Here is a 7,609-nt window from a genome sequence, read left to right on the forward strand (position 1 = left end):
AATATATTTTTCTCATCAAATGTTTTGAATAGTAATCAATTAAAGTTGAAGATTTAATTCCTTTACTAAGTAATCGGGAGCCATTTTTTAATGTGATCTGCTGCCATCTCCTGATACAGAATGATAGTACAATGACTTTGTTGATCACTAAAAGACTGGACTGATACTCGACCATGGCATACTTTTTGAAAATAATTATTAATATTTCATGGATTGTATCAAATCATCAATGTCTGACAGCGAAATTAATTGTGCTTTTGTCCAGAGATAAGCATTAACAGTTTTGTGGAATATTGTAATAAATCATATTGTGTCGCTCGTAAAAAAAGGGAAAATAATAATCAAAATATTTAGCTTTTGTGTCACAAAGGTTACCGACCCTGGTTGCATTTTCGTGTCATGGTTTGCGCCAACCCCCTCCTGCCCCCCCCCTTACCCTCTGGCAACAAGGTCGTCCGGTGCAAACTTTTCTGTCCCCGCTCATTCGATCATCCCCCGTACGCTATGTCCAAAAGCCCGTTATTATCTGGTATTAATAGATGCAGCCCCAGGAAGACAAAATCAGCTATTGATAATTGCAAAGAGTCCACGGCGGCTACTGTATCGATCGGCTTGTCCTCCTCTCCCCTGCTACGGCAAGATAAGGAGACACACTCTTTAGAGCAATATAATTTCTTTTGACCTATCTGCTTGCTACAGACTTATGATGAATAGCCGGAGTGGCTAAAGTCCTTTATCACCAAAGTTACCCCCTTGATATATTATTGATTCTTTATAACTAGCTCGGCACACAAAAATCAAACTGTCCACTTGGCCATCATCATCATCAATATCATCACAAAGGCGGGGAGGAATGAGATTCCCCTTTCTCTCTTTTTCTGTGGGCCTGATCTTGAAGCTGTTGATGATGAAAGGAAAAGGGGAAGCGTACATGTTGCCATTCAGGATGAGGTTGCTGTTTAATCTCAGGGTAGGACCGAGACGACGGTGGAAGATCATACCGTGTCGTTCTATGAGCTGACCCCTAGAACTGAACGACAAGGGCCGGCAAAAGTAAGTCAGATGAAAAGAGAAATGAAGAGGGTAAAACATTTAGAGCAAGTAAGAGAAAGAAAGTGTGTTTATGTGTGTGTAAGAGTGAAAAAAAAGGTGAGAGAAAGAGAGGAGAAAAGTGGGAGAAAGAGATGGTAATAAAGAGAGAGAGAATAGGAGAGAAGGGAAAATAAACAGAGAAAGAGAGAAGAAGACAGGGGAAGACAGAGAAAGAGAAAATGGGCAAAAGAAAGAGAAAAAGCAACAGAAAGAGAGAGAATAATAGAGACAGAAGAGAAGGAGAGAGAAATAGAGAAAAAGAGCTCAAGTTAGGGAAAAAAGAGAATCAAAAGAGGGAATATAGAGAAGGGATTGAGAGAGTGAGAAAGAGAGAGCGAGAGAGTAAGTCAGAGAGAAAGAGATAAGGGTGGGAAGAAAAAGAGAAAGGGAGAGACCGAAAAAAACTATAATATACATATAATATATTCTCAGTATATGACAAAGTTATCATTATATATATATATATATATATATATATATATATATATAATTACATATACGTGATAACTTTGTCAAACACTGAGAAAAAATACGTTTAAATTCAAAAAGTGTTCCGTATTCAAAATCACGCAGCACTCGGGTGAGGTGGGGGTTGGGAAATTCGGATCTAAAAACGGACGAGGAAAGAGAGAGGACGAAAAACGTGTAAGAAACATTTTAGTTATTTTTTTCTGGCCCATTTGGAAGCGCAGACTTCGGTAAGACGCTTTGTTTTGGTCGTGCTCCGCAAAACACACAGGCTGCATTTCTCGTCTTCTCTCTCCTGTTGAGAAGTTTGCGTCAGCCTTCGTCTCCTCCACAGAAATACAAGTCTGGGAACGACTCGAAGACACCAAAGGTAAACGAGATTGTGTTATGCAATCTTTTTTTTATTGGTCAAATAATTGGGAGAATGAAAGCAAGTGTAAAAGTTTGGAGGTTGCGTATTTGCGCAACTAGTGTTCCGATATGCGCGCACACCACAATGTTGCAGCCTTGCAGACAGTCAACCAATAAGAAAATAGGGTATTCCCTCGTTTATCAATGAGATTGCGTTCCAAAAAAATGATTTTTTTTAAATGATTACACAATAAATACTCCATTGTCCCAATCACCAACATTACCGTTGTATTGAGTGATTGATTAAATGAATAATGAATTGACATTTTTTTCCAGTTATTTTCGCATATAGAAGCTGCCCTACTTACAAATGGACGATCGTTTGTAAGTTGAATTTGTTCGTAAGTTACTTCAGTACTATATTTTGTATGTTTAAGCTTTTGTAAAAGTAACGTATATTGTTTTGTACTAAAAAATAAACATTCCATAAAATAATATGCTCTATAAAGACAAATAAAGTGAAGTATAACGTACTTGTGGAAGATGGGCTTCAAGACTTAGGCTACTTCCTCCTCCGTGGTAGAAAGTGGGCAAAAAAAAAGGGATCAAACCATTTTCTCAACCACATCAATCTTTCTAATTCCACTCTTATTCAAAAAGAAACAGCTCGCCCCTTCTTTACACTTTCCACCAACCATATTGAATGGATGCACGAGATATTCAACAACAAAAACGTCAACGTTGTTAGCGAGATATAGTACACATAATATGTTTACACACGAACTAGGAATTAGAAGCCGGATTTCTTCTTCATGTACTGTCCTCTACTCGTACAAAGGTGCACACAATACAAAATCTAACATAAAGCAATCCCGAAAAAAACAATCGTATGTACTGTTTTTCGTCGAATGGTCGGTCGTAAGTAGGGGAGCGTCTGTACATGGTTACATTGAATTCAAATTCAACTAATTTGATAAACAATTGACAAAAAGAAGTTTCACGACTGCTTTTCTCTACTTCAATTACAGATTCTACTGATTTTTCTTTTTTTTTTAATTTTCTTTTGTTTTTGTTGAGGTGCGTCGTTTAAGGTGTTCTTCAAAAGTTTAATATTTTATCTATTAAGTTGAGTTAACAATGCCCAACGGAGTCCAAAGAATGTCTACTGCACCTATCTGCTTTTATCAGAGCTGTTTGGGGCTGAACACAATAGGTTCAAGGAATGGAGGCTGGGGGTAGGGCTGCCGAGTAACATAATGCTCGTCCCAGCAGTACACAATAGAGCGACCTCTAGTGGTCAAATAATACACACCGTCCCTTTAAAGAGTACGGGTACCCCCTAAAAAACAAAAACCTTGCGGAAAAAAGGGAAAACACAGTGTAATTAGGTCATCTTTGAATCTCCAATAATACATATTGTTCCTTTAAAGCACAGGTGTCAAACAGGCGGCCCGCGGGCCAGATCAGGCCCGCTAAGGGATTGAATCAGGCCCGCGAGACAACACTCAGAGAAGCGCAAGAGAAAAACAAGCTGCAGGTTGAAATGTCAACTTGACAGGTCCCTCTCACAAAGACACTGTACTTGTATTTATTTCTCTCTCTCTTTCTCTTTCTCTCTCTCTCTCTCTCACCCTCTCTCTCTCTCTCTCACTTTTCCACCCCTTTTCTCCCACTCTGTCTCTGTCTCTTTCACCCTCTGTGTCTCTTTTTCTCTTCCTTTGTTGCTCTTTGTCTCTTTCTCTCTCTGTGTCTTTTAACCTCTTTTGCTCTAACTTCCTTTTTCCCTTTTCTTTTTCTCTCTTCATAACCTTTGCGCTTTATTTTCTCTTTTCTCTCCTTCCGTCTTTCTATTTCTCTTTGGATTTCTTTCTTCCTCTCCCTTTTCCCCCTTCCTCATGAATTTTTATCTTTTGTTTCTCACGCTCTCTCCCTCTCTCTCTTTTTCTTTCTTTGTCCTGCCCTCTCTCATTTTCCCTCCCTCTTTCTCTTATTTATTTTTCTCTCTTTTTCTTTCTCTTTAATCTGCTAGTCCGGCCCCTGACAGAATGTTTGTTCTATCGTGTGGCCCCCGGGTTAAAATGAGTTTGACACCCCTGCTTTAAAGTCTCTGTGCTACAATAACTATGTTCCCAATGGTGGATTGACAGTAAATTTAGTTAGTTTTGAAAGAGTAACAGTACTTAATAAAGGTGCAGCAATGAGTCCTTGTCTTTTTGACAATTTTTGACTGTTGGTTAATTTGTGACATAAGTAAATTAAATATTGCCCCCCATCCCAAAAAAAGGTCAGTTACCGCCTGACTATTGTATATAAAGGATAAATTAATACGGATGTACGCATATTATCAATTACCTGTGAGAAAGCCCCAAAGGTTGCGTCTTTAAAGTGACAATGTGTAATATTTAAACGCTACATGTTGCTTTATTGTGCAATGCAAACAAAATAGAGTGCTACAAAGCATAAAGAGAAACTAGAACTACTGAGACTTGAAGTGACCAAACCGCGTCAGTTTTCTTCTCATTTTTTTGCCCAACCTTTCACAAGGTTTTTGGTATTTGGGGTACCCCTAGCAGCAAGTTGGCGGACAATAATGGCAGCTCCTCTTGGTGAGTTTTATGTTACGCAAAACAAATACAAATGTCTCGACCTACGAGGATTTAAATAAATGCATGTTTATATGATAGTTCATGAATGTTTGCTTATTAATCAAATCAATATTTTTTTCATTCATGAATAACATCATTTACACTCTAAATTGCCCGTTTTGTTTAAAGGACAAATCCAAATATATTTTGATTTTAAGCCCTTTCACACTATAGCAAACCTGATTTTGGTCCTTGGGGGTGCCCATAGCTGCAAGATGGCAAACAATCATATTTGCTTCCTCTCGGTTAGCCTCATTATAATGAATGTAAAAATATTACAGATTTTTTTGACCTGAGTTTTTTAAAACTATCATTTCTATATGACAGTTAATTTATTTTGCTTATAGTTCAAATCAATGTTGTTGTTTTTTTAATGATCAAAATTTGTTTGATCACAAGAAAGCGCTAAAGAATACGAAATGTCCCTTTAAGAGCATTGCATTTTACATCAATTTTTAAACATATTTAGAATCCAGGTGGCTAAGATTGAACAAATATTGATAGTGATGATGTTGCTAAAATATTTTGACGAGAAAATGTGCAAAGCCCATACAGCTATTACTTTTTTCTTATTACAAGAATTTCTTAAAAAAAATATATCAAAACACGTGTTAATATTTTCACTCTTAATCGCACATTTTATTTAAAGGACAAACACATTTTGATTTTAAGCCCTTTCACACTAAATTATAGCTTCTTGTTGGCCTTTGGGTGCAACCATAGCAGTAAGATTGCATCCAATCATGTCTGCTTCCTCTCGCTTAGCCTCATGATATGAAAAATTATTAGATTTCTTGACCTGACAGTATTTTTAAAAAAGGCCTGTTTATCTTATCCCTTTGAGACTCTTTGTGATTAAGGGCTATACAAATAAAAATGACTTGACGTGAATCTTCTAGTGCATTTATTTAGCTTACTATTGAAACCAATATTGTTTTTTTTTTTTTTTTAATAATCGAAATGTATTTAATCACAAGAGGATGCTAAATAATAAAGTGTGTCCCTTTAAAGATGCGGAGGATGTGTCAACAATCGGGATGTGTAATCTCATATGCCAGTGTCCCCTCTGAGCCATTTATTATTTCAGCAGAAATCAAACGTGATGGACAGCTCCCACGTTGAGACGGGCAAAATTTGATCCGACTCTTCTGATCGTAACTAATTGAAATGAATCAAATCAACCAATTTCTTCTGCTACTGTAATTAAATTAGAAGCTGGAGCGTAATTGGACATGGAGTCGGCACTCTAGAGGCGATGACAAAATCCTCATTGTTGCTACCAAAGGCCCGAGTGTCAAATTTAGTGTGAAATGCGCCGCTGCAAATGGTACCTGACATGCCAACAAACTTGCTACTTAGTGATACGGTGATTATCCGCACCGTCTCAAATTCTGTAATGATCTTGAAATAAGTTGTCAGCATCTGGCATTGAATTAAAAATATCCATTAAAATGCAAACTCACAGCGGAATTGATCTTTTCTAGACTTGCAGATTGATAATGATTATACGCCTTTCCTGTAAACAAAAAATATCTCCAAGATTCGTTTCTTTTATTCTTATTTTTTAAGGATGATGAAATGAAACTATTTGCCCCCTTGAAATCAATTTTCAAGACATTTGTGGGGAGTGACTTTAAGCTCGTCATCGCAGTATTTTCTTAGTGTAGCATGAAAATGGTGAAAGTAAGAAAATACCCATTTCAAAAGTCTAAAGGCTTTCCCAAACCCGCCAAAAGATGAAAAAAGAACAGTTTACTCGAGCTAGAGGTAAGACCTTAGGCTCGGGCGGCAAAAGTCACATATTTTTTTTCCTTATCCGTCCTCGTCCTCACTAATAATATGTGCAAATTACGTTCTTTGTCAGGCTCATCCCCTCAAATCATGTGAATTTGTCAGGCCTTAATAACCGCGGGACGGGTCGGGTCGATCTGGAACTTTTAGGCCCGATCTTACCTTTAACTCGAACGTGTATAAGAAATGCATAACTTGACTGAAGCTGTGATCATGACTTTAATCCAGGAGAGTAACAACATTTCAAAATTCTGCATCGTCAAACAAGGAAGTAACAATATGTTCAATATTGACAGATCAAAAGCATGATTAATCTTAATAACTCTTCAAAGGAGCTTTGTTTATTATTTGACCATTTGATGTCGCTGCATTGTGGAATGTAACCAAAAATGAGTGCTGAAAAGTAAAAGGAAAATAGAAAAGACAGATCCTCAGAATGACCAGAATGCGCCATTTTACTTCTCAATTTTTTGCCCAACCTTTTTGAGGTTTTTAGTAACTGCTAGCTGCAAGATGGCTGACTATTATCTTATCTCCCTTTAGGCAACGCTCATGTTATATCAAAATAATGCTAATATCTCGACTATGAGTATCTAAATTAATGAACATTTATATAATATTTTCTGTATTTTGCTTATTTTTTGAATAGGTATCTTTTTTTTTAATTAGTTACATTTTTTTCCGTACAACTGGCTGACAGTTGTCCCATTATTAAACCACTGAAGAAGGTTTCAGAATACTAACAAAAATGCCAGAGGTGAGTTTTTACGACAGAGTTGTATAGTAAAATAACTTTGATATGACAATGGATTAGTCTGAAATATCAATACTTTCCCATAGTTACTGCAACCCTGTGTCGCTGACGTGCAACGGTCCAGCCAAGAGCTTCCAGCTTGTTCAAATATGCTGTCACTGGAAGTTCCTTCGCTGACTCAGATTAAAGAGGATACCTGCACAATGATGGATTTTAAAGTAGCAGAAAGAGTGCGTTTTTACCAACGCCACTATCTTGATTGTCGAGAAGATAGTACCAGTGGCAAGGAGGACCCTAGACGACTGGCATCTTCTTACAACTGCAAGCAGCTACCGGAATTCAGGTCTTTGGGAAACGGCCTCAAAGTATGCTGCCAAAAGCTTCTTGGATCACTCTTAGTCTGGACTCTTCATACTTGTTTGTCTGGGATGACCTTGCCAGGAGTGCGAGCCTCCAGCCGACATAGCTTTAGGGGTCAAAGAGACACTCAAAGTGCCCCACCACGATG

Source organism: Urocampus carinirostris, chromosome 2 (genome assembly GCF_059441175.1).
Source record: "Urocampus carinirostris isolate Australia breed hairy pipefish chromosome 2, RoL_Ucar_1.0, whole genome shotgun sequence".
Taxonomy (NCBI): Eukaryota; Metazoa; Chordata; class Actinopteri; order Syngnathiformes; family Syngnathidae; genus Urocampus; species Urocampus carinirostris.